Genomic DNA, 12,695 nt, shown 5'->3' with positions numbered 1-12,695 from the left:
GAGAATATTGGAAAAGAGAAAAAGATATGAGACTGACAAATATGAATAGACAGCTAGAAATGATGGAGTGCATTTCAGGCAGATGAAAGAGGGTTTTGAACCATGGATTTTAAGTTTTACTCATAATCATATTTAAACAGAAGGACAGATGGTACCATTGTACCCAAACATCCATCTGATGGCCTATGGGATAAACTATACTTCACATAATTTCAAGGCAGAGCAGCAGTAACCTGCAGCATCTAGAACTTCAACCAAGGCTTCAAATACCCCCAAAATGGATGAGCCTACTTCTTTGGTGTTGGGTAACTACTGACTATACCTATCCCGTGATTGAAATTACTTTGGTGATAAATCATAGTGGTCCTGGAGGAGTCTGCATTACTATAATGATATTATGTAAAACTGAGTTTATAGTAAATTTTGAGATAAAATCATGCCTTTAAAATGAAGGTCAAGGAGAGGTAAAAAAATTGTAAAAAAATAATAGCTATATCTTTATTTTTTAAATTATAACTTTGACTATACAACACAAGTTATGAAAAATAAAAGAAAATTATATAAGAAAGAAAATTTAAGTCAACAGAAAATTTCTGAATTATAATTAATATTGTGATTTCTGTCTCCTACTCCTTTCTCCATTCATCTACTTACAAATATTTTATTAGACCCTATTCATGCAAAGGTAGGATTATACACTATTGACATCTCTCATTTTTTATTTAATAATATATGGGGATGGACTGGGCACAGTGGCCCATGCCTGTAATCCCAGCAACTTGGGAGTCTAAGGCTGGAGGAACACAAGTTTGAGGTCAACCTCAGCACCTTATTGAAACCATCAGCAACTTAGAGAGCCACTGTCTCAAAATAAATAAAAAGGTTTTGGAGATGTAGCTCAGTGATAGAGAGCACCTGCTTTCTAGCCCCAGTACTATATATATGGTGTATATATTGTATAGGTATATGTATATGTATATATTGTATATATATATTGTGTATATATAGTATATATATCAATTCAGTTTTAAACTAGTTGAATTTGAATTAATTATTAATATTGAAATATTAATGGAATATATCCAGTTAGCTGTTACAGATGCAGTCAAGGAGGAATGTTGGGACAAGGGATGTTATCTGGAAGATGTCAATCTAGAAGTAACTAATAAAACCAGGAAATGGGTAAGGTCATCCACATGTTCTCAATTGTGAGTTAGTGGATTAAAAAAGCAGTTGATTCAGTTGGAATAGAATAGGTAATTTCAGAATGCATCACATGGTTCCTGTAAGTATTTATACTTGATCGTAATACAAAATCAATTTCTCATTGTGAGTCTAAAGACTGAACATTTAGGAACAAAAAAGAGAGTGGCAGGATGGGAGTCACAGATAGTTTTAAGAAAAAAAGACTGATGGTTGTTGTTGGTCTCTAGATCCCTCATATACTTTTTTAAAAATTTAAAAAATTTTTTATTTGTTCTTTTTAGTTATACATGACAGTAGAATGCATTTTGACATGTTAAGCGTACATGGAGTATAACTCCCTCTTACACTTTTAAAAATTATTGAGGAATCCAAAATGCAGTTGTCTTTGTAGATTATACCTACTGATATTTATATATTAGACAGAAATATATTAAAACAGACAGAAATTAAATAATTATGTATTGATGCACTTAAAATACCAGTAATAAATATATTACATGTTAACATAAATATCATTTTCATGAAAATTGCTATATTTTCCAAAAGAAAATATTATTTCCAAAAGAAAATATTATTGAGAAGAGTAGTATTATTATCTTTATTGTCTGGGTTAATAGAACACAGTTGTGTTCTATCTGCTTCTGTTTTTCTCTTTTTCTTTTCTTTTTTTCTTTTTTCATACTGGGGATTGGGGCATTTTACCACTAAGCCACATCCCCAGCCCTTTTACTTTTAATTTTTATTTATTTTGAGATAGGGTCTCACTATGTTGTTGAGATATGCCTCAAATGTTCTTTCCTCCTGCCTCAATGTCCCCAGTTACTGTATTACAGGCATGTGCCACTATGTCCAGCCTGCTTCTGTTTTAAATTAATTGATGTAGACAGGCAGAACAATATGAGTGAAAAGCAAACAATATCTAAGTATTATGAAAATAAATTTGACTTTGCAGACATCTTAAAAGTCTCTAAAGGAAACCTCCCCCAGGAATTTTTGGACCACACTTTGAGAATATGGCATATGCTACAAAGAGAAAAGGAAGAATAAGGATAGAAAATGTTTATTTACATTCAGTAAGTAATAAGAATTTGATTGACATGGATAAAGATCATTTGAGCTGCATATCAGATCATATCACACATACCCTGACTTTCCATTGTCCATAAGTGTAAAACCCAAAATCCTTATCAAGATTCCTAAGGCCCTGGATAACTTAGCAATTTTCTGCCTATCCTTGTGTCATCCTATGTTGCTCTCTCCCTGAACTACTCATGCTCATGACACTTTACATACACAGGTTGTCCTTGTAATCTTTGCTGTGTCCAGATATTTCTCACATCAATTACCATTGTCTCTCTTCTCTCTCTCTCTGCCTGGAATGCTAACTACTATACATTCTTCAGGCTTCTAATTAATAACCACTGTCTCAGGGAATTCTACCTAACCACTTCAAGCCCAACCTAATTTGAGTCTCCTCTGCTCTCTTGCAGATACCTTGTTCTGTTCATTCAGAACATCCATCAGTTTAGAATTGTGTCTTCGATTAAAGGATTGGTTATGTTTATCCTCTGCCAGTAGACTGCAATCTCCACAAGAGTAGGATAGGTCTGTTTTGTTTACCACTGTCTTCCCAGTACATAACACTGAATAGGCACATAGTAGGTGTTTTGAAATCTTTGCTTAGTGAAAGTATGAATGAGAGAATGAAGACATATGGAGAGCCTATTAATCTGAGAAGAAATTATTCACATTTATTGTGTTGTATGGAAAATGGTGAGATCCTAGTTCTCAATTTCCAGACAAATTTTATTTTAAAATCCAATAAGGTTTATGATAGACTATCCTAATGATTGTTAGCATCTAATAGCAATTGTTAACGTATGTGACTATGAAGTCGTCTTTGGGTCATTATTAAACATGTGTTTTAGAAGCACAAAATGCCTTATTATTTCAGTATAAAGTAATAGTTACCTGTAAGTCAATCATAATAATAATTCACTTAAAAGGTTATGATGATGAGGTCACAAAGTTAGAGAGAAGTTCAAGTGCATTTAAATGCCAAAAGAACAATCATAATTGCTCTATACTCTTTTCAAATTCTTTTTTTCTGGAGTGCAATTTCATCTCTCAAAAACAGAAACCATAGTACATTTTGAAATCAATTTTCCTCTTTTCAACAACTGTGATAGTTAAAAAGTGCCAGAAAGTAATATTCTTAAAAGTATTTTCAATAAAAAGACAAACACTAGCATAAAGCCAGCTTTCAGATCTGCAAAGGAAGACACTATATTATCTTTATGAGGGTACAAGTTATTGTTATTGCTATATTTGTTTATGTGTACAAATATCAAACATAAGTGAATCTTATATAAATTAAAGACCAAGGTCCTATTCTTTTAATTGTCTGTAATTTTAAATTTAGGCAGTTATTTGAATCCATTATGGCAATAAGACAAATGAATTGCCACTGCATCCTATTGAGAAGACTTGGTTTCTGAATGTTATGATTAATTTGTATTAGGGTACCTTTTATTCTAAGAGTAGGGTACAGCAGCATTTATGGAGGCTTTCTAGTGAAGGATATACTATATGAACGTACACTTCCTTGAGTAGGGCTTGCTATATGGAATACAAAGTAGATTGCTAAAGCCCAAAATTAAAACAAAAAGCATTTTGCTTTTCCTTGGTAGTTTAGCTGAGAAGAAGCTCCACAAAAAGCATTTTGCTTTTCCTTGGTAGTTTAGCTGAGAAGAGGTTCCACAGGGTCCATTTGGAAACTAAATGGGAATAGGTAAAGAGAAGACTTTAATTGGCTTGTCAGTTGTCCTCCTGAGTCTTACTTGGGTGTATGAAAAATAACTCATCTGATTCTATTGTGAACAGATGGATGCAGAATCCTGGCCACCAACTGTTCACATCCAGGTTCAAGTGAGCTCTCTCCAAAGTAGCTGCTTTCCCCAGAGGGGCACAGTCGAGGGATATGGGCACTCCCTAGCAACAAGCTGGTGAATGTAATTTTACAGACCTGTTTATGAAAAAGCTGTTTGGGTAGAAAATCATTAAGCCACCTTTCCTGCTTCTAATCACTGTAGCCAAAATTTAAAGTGTCAGAACCATTCATAACCTCTGGTAGCTGATTTCTGGATGGTATTACCAATTGCAATAGGAAATAATGGCTTGCCACAACAAGTACATATTGAAAGTATGCCTTTGAAAACATCATTCCATTAGTCAAGCAAACAAACAAAACTTCATTTCAAATGGTACACATTGATTTTTTTTATGTAATTGTTATTGACTTTAGTCTTCTAATATTATTGTACTTACACTCTTACTTATGAGGGTACTTAGAAACAAGATTGAAATAAGTGGTATTTCCATTATGTGTTCTTCTCACAAAATGCAACCTATATGATTAAACAAATACATTTTTTAAAAAGCCAGAAGATCTAAATATTGTTCTCTAAGACTTAATTGTTCTAGGTGCATGGTAATAGTTTCTCAATATATATTTGTTGATTAGTGAACTGTTTACTAATCTTTGAACATCTCTTAGTTTCTTTAAGTCTCAGTTTCTTTGCCTATTCTCAGTGCTGGCACACTTCCTGGAATAGGTATTCCACAATTGTTTGCTGATTTAAATTTATGTGATTACATTAGTTCTGGGATTAAACATATAAAAGTGTGTGTGTGTGTGTGTGTGTGTGTGTGTGTGTGTGTGTTTGTTAATCAAAAGACATATCTCTTTGTGAATTTCTAATACAATGTTTAAATACTATAAAGTAGGCAACTGGGTGACTGTCATACAGAGATTGCATGCTCCATTACAATTAATTATATTGCCCTTTGCATTGGCCATTCCAAAACTAGAAATTTAGTGTGCTTCTTTCTGATATCCATATTTGAAATGGAAATTCTTGATCCCATGAGCAAAACTACTTAAAATTCTGCAATTTCTTGTTGCTTAAACATGTCAGGGACATCTCTAAAATTGAATAAATGCTTTAGGAAATCCACCTGCAATATCAGGATATGGACCACTAGAAGCAGCAAATCTGTTCTTAGGAAAAGGAGAATGTGACACAGCTTTCTGTACTTTGGAATTAGAACAGAAAACAATGTTTTGAAGAAACTAAAGGGAGACCAGTGCAGAACAAATGAATGAGGGACACCAGGGAACCTTAGGAGACCAGTAAGGAAAATGAGAGAAAGAATGTGAGAGAAAATATCAAGAGGCAGTAGGGGAAAGTTTTTTGTTTTTGTTTTTAAATGACAAAAAAATAGATTGCTGAACTGACAGGAAAGAAACAAGCAGAGTCTCCTTTCATGAAGTCCCTAGGTATCAACTGTCCATTTCTCCAAATGTCTTTAAAAAGAGTGACAAAGAGTCAGAATAAAAGTGAAATGATCATGATTTTAAATCCTGTATTATATTTCCATGGCTGTCATGGGTGTCTATGTCCTGACAGAATTCCTTTTTCCTTAGTAGGGAATCTTTTCCTGAATTAACAGTTACAGAATTTCCTTAGAATGTTTCCAGTTGAAGAAGTGACTGGTCAGATGTTTTTTTCCTCCTTCTAGACCTCTGACGTGGGGATAGAAGAGGTAACCTGAATGTCTTTTCCCTCCACAGTTCAGGGTTTGGGCAGTTCTTAATGTGGAATCTCATTTTTTAAGGATTTATAAAATTATGGGTATTTATATAAAGAGCTTGTTTTTGTTTTCAAGGAGGGTAGTGGGTTTTAGGAAGGTTCATTTACATACAGGAGACAAGACTTGTTTTATAACCATCCTTTCCCCCACTGCTTTTTCAACAGCCCAACAGGGAGACCACGGAGGAAGCACTTGCTATTCCCCTACAGAGTCTGGTTGTCATCTTTTGTTTCTTTGTTGGCAGGGCGGTGGGGCGGGACGGGATGGGGGGGGGCTGTGTTAGGCCATAGGGATCTGAATGATTCCCGCCTGAAGCTTAAGGCGGTGTTGGAAAAAGGACGATGGGAATAAATGTGCTCTTGATTCCCTGATTCTTCCCCCGAGAGTGTTCAGTTCGATGTATTTCCTCCCCTCGGTGGTGTGATGGGCTGACAATGCTCCTTCTCTGCAAATACCTGTTTCAAAAGCTAGGAAGATGGGAAGACCGGGTTCCAAGATCTCCCCCTGGCGTCACCCTTTACTACCTCTCTTTGGGAAACCAAACCCAGTCCTGCTGCTCAGGAGTGCAGAGACCAATCCAGCCCGGAAGCCGTCTTCCTCCGGCAGCTGATGCCACCCAGGGAGGGGGAACAGCTGGAAGCTTTGGTGCGCGCCGAAAGCAACTCTTCCCGGTAATTAGCGCCAGCCACTTCTCCAAACGTGCTTTATCGCAACCCCTGGCGGGCTCCCAACTGGGCAAAAGCTTCATGCTCTCCTTCCTGTTTTTGCGGAGGAAAATTAAAAACGCGCGTGCACACATTCATATTTATACACGCCCTTCTTTCTTTACTCAAGAAAAGCATCAGCAAATGCCCTTCGCCCAAAGAAGGTTCGGTGCTTCGCGCTATTATTTCTTTACTAAGAGATTAGCAGTCCCTAAGAACACAAGCAGGGCTCTATTCACTGCTCTGCGCGCCCCCTACCTGGCCATGGCTGGGGTGGCGCTGGGGGGTAAGGGGTTTGGGAGTCCGCAAGACTCTTGAATTTTTTTTCCAGCTCGTCCGGCTCCCCTGGCTCGCCACTTGGTATCTCCCACGGTCTTGCTCTCGCTAGGAAGCCGGGAAGAAGGCTGCTATGGGCGTCGCCACCACCCTTCCCGGAACTGGAGCCTGCTCCAAGAAGCAGGGCCAACGCCTCCCACTTTGGTCACATCTGGCCCAGCCATGCAGATGTTAGCGGCTGGAAAGTGCCTTGATGCAAGGCGCCCCCAAGTTCCGAGCATGCTCAGTTGGACTCCTAAGGCTCCTGAAGCGAGTTTCTGGGTGTGCAGATTCCACTTCTCCGCTTTTTCGAGGAAGCTCAGGACAGTGGAAAGGGAGGGATCCAGGGCTTGGGGCCGTGCACTAGGTTCTCCGGGGTACGTGCCCTCCTGCCTGGCTGGGTGAGGGGCAGAGCTGTTTGGGAAACCCAGGGACCTCGGCGGCCAGGCAGGGAAGAATCCAGAGAGCTTCTATCTTCCCTCACCCACCTCCATGGGGACTTTGTCGATACTGACCTGACACGCCGCCAGCAGGCTGCATGCAGCTGGCCTTGGCGCGCTGGGGTCATCCTGTCAGCGGGCCGCAGTCGGCGGTGCTTTCACACCCTCCGACGCACAAGAGCTTCTGGGTAGCTTCTGCACCGCATTCGCGGGTTTGGCTTTTCTGGAAGATTAGGAAGACGGAAAAAAGAAAAGGAACACAAACAATTTCTTTCCCCTCCCCCGCACCCCAAAGTTATACTGGCAAGATACTTCACATTCTTTCTCAGTCCTGAGAATTTACACATCAAAGCAGTGGTCGCTGTCCTGTGTGTGTGTGTGTGTGTGTGTGTGTGTGTGTTTGTGTGTGTGTGTACGCACACGCGTTTGTGTATGTAATGACTAGGAAACACTGTCCCAGGTTGATAGTGGGGTTGAGAAATATTCTTCCGAATCCCCCACCCCATCTCACCCGCAGGAGGAAATATTGATAAAGCTGGCTAAGCGAGTCCTCTGGTCAGGAACCTATGCACCGTGGTTCCAAATCTAAATTTTGTTGGTCCATATTTCCTTCTGTTCCCATACCCAGCTTTCTCCCTTCTCTCCACCCTCTAACGCTCTGATCTTTCTCATCTCGACTTCTCTTCTGCCCGCTACCTGCTCCTTCAGCCCTCCACCTCCTCCTCCGGTTCCCCCCACCACATCCCCCACACCCCCTTCTCAGCTGCGGCTAAAACCTGGAGTCTTGGGGAAAAGGAAAAAAAAAAAAAAAAAAAAACTGTGGAGCTGTCAAACCGGGCATGCTCAGTAGACAGGGCAGGTTTTTTGGTCTCGAGTAGCGGAGAAACATTTTTTGCACCACCTCGACCAGCCTTAGAGCGCGGCGGCGGCGGCCACGGCAACATCAGCACAGCCATTAGCCGTGCAGACGCCCCGCACCCGGGAGCGCGGCGGGCTCCAGCTCAGCCCGGAGTTCACCTCCGAGTGCCCCGGGGGCTGAGCTCATGCTTTTTGCTTACACACACGCACACACTCTTTCATACATACACGTATATACACTATCTCTCTCACACTTACGACCCAGGCGTAAGCACTCTACTGGCAGCGGTCATTCGCTGGCGCGGTAGTAGCCAGGTTCGGTTCCTGCCTCAGGCGGCCGCCAGCTAAAAACATAGCCACCGCCAGCCAGAGGAAAGCGATGCGGGGGCCCGAGCGGCAGCTCGAACAGTAATGTGGATTTACAGTCGTTTCCCGCAGGAACCGGTCGAGACACCCGAAGTCCTGGGCACTAGCAGCACCCAGAGGAGCTGAGCACCTGGCGAGGGGGCGGGAGGACCGCACCTGAGGACACCACCGAAACTTGCACTTGGACTAGGTAGGTGCGTTTCTTCTGGCTCCTACCTCCTTCCCTCTCGCTCCCGCCCGTCATCCCCCATCTTCCACCCCAAGGACTCTGGGCTAACTTCGCCCCAAGGCTGCGGCGGCGGATGGCGGCTCCCAGCTGTGAGCGGCGGGTTGCGCCTGCTCTGGGACTCCTGCCCGAGGTAACACAGCCTCGGCAACCTTCTTTTTGTGATATCCACCAGCCCGGGGGCTCTGGACCACTCGGGGGTGGTGGAAGGTTGGCCTTGTTCACAGTTCAAGCTTCCAGCAGGCCCTAGGGATACTGCCCTCCAAGGGTTTGCTGGGCTTCCCAGGCGGCACTTTTACCAACCAACTCCTCCAGTTGGGGGGGGGGGGGTCTCGCTTAGTCTCTCGCGCAGACCAGGAGCTCTAACAAGTGGATCTGAATGCTAGGGATGGGGGTGAGAGGCTCCATCTGAAAAGAGATAAGGGGAAACCTCTCCTCCGGCATCCCTCCCACCTGGAGTGTCAACCCGGGGTTCAGATACTCAGGTTCGGCTCCTGTCATCTACCCGAAAGAAGACACTCAGGGGCTAGGACGCACTTGAGTACCTGTTTGCTTCTGAATATCTATTCGAACCTCACTCAGGAAGCCCATGTTCCAGGGGGAACTCCAGGACCCTTCTAACCTAAGCCCCACCCGTAGAATCCTCTCTATTTTCCAATCTTTGTTAAAAGAAACAGTCATTCAGTCATTACAGGGCAGTCAGTGCTCTGGGAGCCGTCGGTGTTTGCTTTAACCACGCGCTCAACTGCGCGGGCTAGTGTGTTTTCGCATCTCCGGATGTGGTCCCTGGGATCATCAGCGGCCAGCACATCTGCCGAGAGCCAAACACCCGCTGGGCATGCCTGGGGAAATGTAACTTCACTTTCTTCCACTCCACAACGGGCAGATTGCCAATTCAGTTTGAGGATGCTTTGCCTAGAGGTGGAGAAAGGGAGACTGTTAGCGCTACTTGGTGAGTGGATGTGTTTGCAGTCAGGAGTGTATTTAAACATTTCAGTGAACCCAGTACAGTCGGTTGTTTACAATTGCAGAGACGGACTATCTCACTCCACTAGTAGATGTCTTCTCAACGTCTATTTCGCCACTGGGAGAGTAGGGGCGGGGGCGGGGGCTGGTTTGCAGCTCTACTCGCGGTCCGCAGCTTCGGGTTTAGCAGATCTGCATCACTGCTACTGGCAATATGCTAATATGGGTAGGAAAACTCTTCATCTTTAATACGAAACAAATGGTCAGGAGATGCCTTGAACTTTATCGTTTTTTCCTTGGATGCTAATCTAGAGTTGTATTTAAGGTGGCCCCAAGAAATACAAAGACAAGTTCCCAGTGCCATAGAAGGGAAATTAAATGCCATTCGGTTTTACAAACCAAAAGGAAACGAAATACCCCAGTGGACTCTAATAGGTACTGTTAGCTTAGCATTTAATTGATCGCGTTTGTGGTAAGGATCATAGACAGCTTCCTTGAATTTTAGGCTGTTATTCTATGATTATAATTAAGAAACCAGGTACACTGTACTCTGAGAATCAATTGCTACCCAGCCTGTGTGAGGAAAATTTTGCAAATGTCTGCTTTATTATATATTTTTGCTGAAATATTCTGGTCCACCTTCCTAGTCCAAAGTCTTCCCATCTGGAGCAGAGAGAACTCTAATGCTGCTGAGAAAGAGTACTACCTAAGAGGGAATAGCTTTTTATTTATTTTTTAATAAAAAGATGATCCACAGCTTTGACTTCTGCTCCACGATTATGATTATCCAGCATTTGCTTGCTGGTTCACCTCCACCCCTTGCTCTTCGTATCTGCAATGTGGGGGAAAATGAATTTTCATAAGGGTTAATATGACCCTTAAAGTAAATAACTGGAAAGGCGGAATTCCAGTTTTGTCATTTTTCTCAACTTCAAAGACTTTTATGTGATGTGTTAAATAATTTTCTATTGCAAAGTTGTTTTTTAAGGGTAAAGGATTTCAGGTATGTCTAAAATAATGTTGGAAACTTTTGATGATAAGGAAAGGAAGTCACAATATACATTTGAAAAGGGGTTCAGGTTATTTCTAAAATGAATCTATGCTCTCAATGTTATTTGAAAGTTTTTGGGTTGTCCACCAGAATGTTTTCAAAAACAGGTGTTTCTGGAGGACAACTCTATGAAGAAATGTTTAGCATTTCATCATAAAAGTAATAAATCCCAGTCCCTAGAAAAATGCCAGAAACACAGTAGAAAAACAATAAATAATATTTGAATACACAACGTGGAATTTACCATGAGGTTTAGATCCCAATTAGGAATTAGGATTAGTCATGTCATTGACAAAATATACAGTGGAGAGGAAGAAAAGATTGCTTTGTAGAATCATTGTGTTGTAAGAATGATTAAGTGAGATACCAAATATCCAAACATATTGATGATTAAAAAGGAAAATCATATTATATGGAACCATCATTTCATTCAAAGACCTAATTTGAAGTTTGAACACCTTAAAGAGTCTCAGTGTTTCAATTCAGCTATCATAAGTGTAAATAACACTGACATGATCAGTTTCCCTCATAAGCATTGTACTTTTCTGAGTCCTTTAATACAGATTCTTGCTGAAACAGAACAGTCTAGCATTCAAGTTTATACTGTACAATATTATTTTAAATTATCAAACTGCAAAATATTATTTGATGATACTTCTGACAGCAGAGGGCTTAGTTAAAATTTATTTTCCAAGACAGTTTTAGAAACTTGAAAGTGATAAGAAATTTTAGTGTTTATTAACATAACAATATTTTTTACATTTGATGTTAGAGATAAACATTTAGCATTCCTGTGATGTTTGCTTAAAGCTTGCTTTTCCCAAAAGTCCATCAGTTTCAAATTTAAGTAGTGTTATCAAATGATTGGTATACATTGTGATTAATGAATTCCTTAAGGTTTTGCAAACACATTAATTTATTGTTGTTTATGCATTTATTTATTTACTTGTGAATGACCTCTGGTCTAAAGATCAGCACTTTGAATACCTGACTCAATTGTTAATTTTCTAATGAAAACGAATATTCTTATACTGGTAATATTTGTCCCCCTTCTCACATTTACACACACACACACACACACACACACACACACACACCAACAGACACATGCACAAAAGTAATTTCATGTAAATGCTGTGCATCAGGTATAAAATATGTAGGGTAATTTTATTTAAATTATATATGTATTTTTAAATTACTGTCAACTTTAGTCTCAAGAGTAATAATCCGTGCATACTTTGAAAGAGCTTCCCATCATTTACCTTTTGAAAAGAGGCTTGAACCGAATTACTAGAACAACTGCAGGCAAATGAAATGATGAAAAATATGAGATGCAGAATTTAGCAATTCTGATAAATAGCATATATCCATAACTGAAAATGTATCTCCTGATTATGAAAATAAAAGGAATCAAATTTCAATATTGTTCATGTATTCAATAGTTGCTTTAAATCATCTGCAGATTCTGAGTATTAGATAAGATTACTATTTTGAATGGGGATTACTATTAGTTTTCTTTCCTCTAAAAGGTAAAATATACATTTTTAAACTTAATTTAATAATTATGCACTATTTATATAATATAATTAAGGTATTTACCCTGGATTCATATATTATTTCTATTCCTTTCAGTTTTCCATTGATTTTTGTTAGAACAGAGGAAAGTAAATATCAAATAGAACCAGCTAGAACCATGCTTAGTTTGAGCAGGTGAATGCTATAAAAGGCTTCACACAGCTTTTGATTATTCTTAACAACCTTGATGGCTCAACCATAGGCATCTTTCTTCAGTATTGGCATTTTGTTATGACATTTTATATAATGTATAGAGATTTTGTAGTTTGCTAGACATGCTGTGGTACAATTTAGCAAGACCAACGAGATTGCTTACATTCGGTACTCATGAAAAA

At 40.1% G+C, this 12,695-nt stretch overlaps 1 protein-coding gene and 1 long non-coding RNA gene across 3 annotated transcripts in view; one reads left to right on the top strand and one right to left on the bottom strand.

Moving 5' to 3' along the window:
- Positions 1 to 6,854: 6,854 nt before the first annotated feature.
- Positions 6,855 to 7,964, bottom strand: LOC124971741 (uncharacterized). Its single transcript, XR_007106341.1, has 3 exons — positions 7,830 to 7,964; positions 7,394 to 7,541; positions 6,855 to 7,196 (listed from the first exon to the last, which is right to left on the bottom strand). It is a non-coding gene; the product is annotated as an uncharacterized LOC124971741 (long non-coding RNA).
- Positions 7,965 to 8,360: 396 nt separating this feature from the next.
- The window catches only part of Tenm1 (teneurin transmembrane protein 1), a 741,978-nt gene continuing 737,643 nt past the window's right edge, over positions 8,361 to 12,695 (top strand). For both annotated transcript variants that reach the window (XM_047535396.1, XM_047535395.1), the window contains exon 1: positions 8,361 to 8,732. The gene's annotated coding sequence lies outside the window, so the exon portion shown is untranslated. The remainder of the gene's footprint in view (positions 8,733 to 12,695) is intronic.

The sequence above is a fragment of the Sciurus carolinensis genome, chromosome X, assembly GCF_902686445.1.
Source record: "Sciurus carolinensis chromosome X, mSciCar1.2, whole genome shotgun sequence".
Taxonomy (NCBI): domain Eukaryota; kingdom Metazoa; phylum Chordata; class Mammalia; order Rodentia; family Sciuridae; genus Sciurus; species Sciurus carolinensis.
The sequence above is the reverse complement of the archived record's forward strand: the minus strand, read 5'-3'. Positions and strand labels throughout refer to the sequence as shown.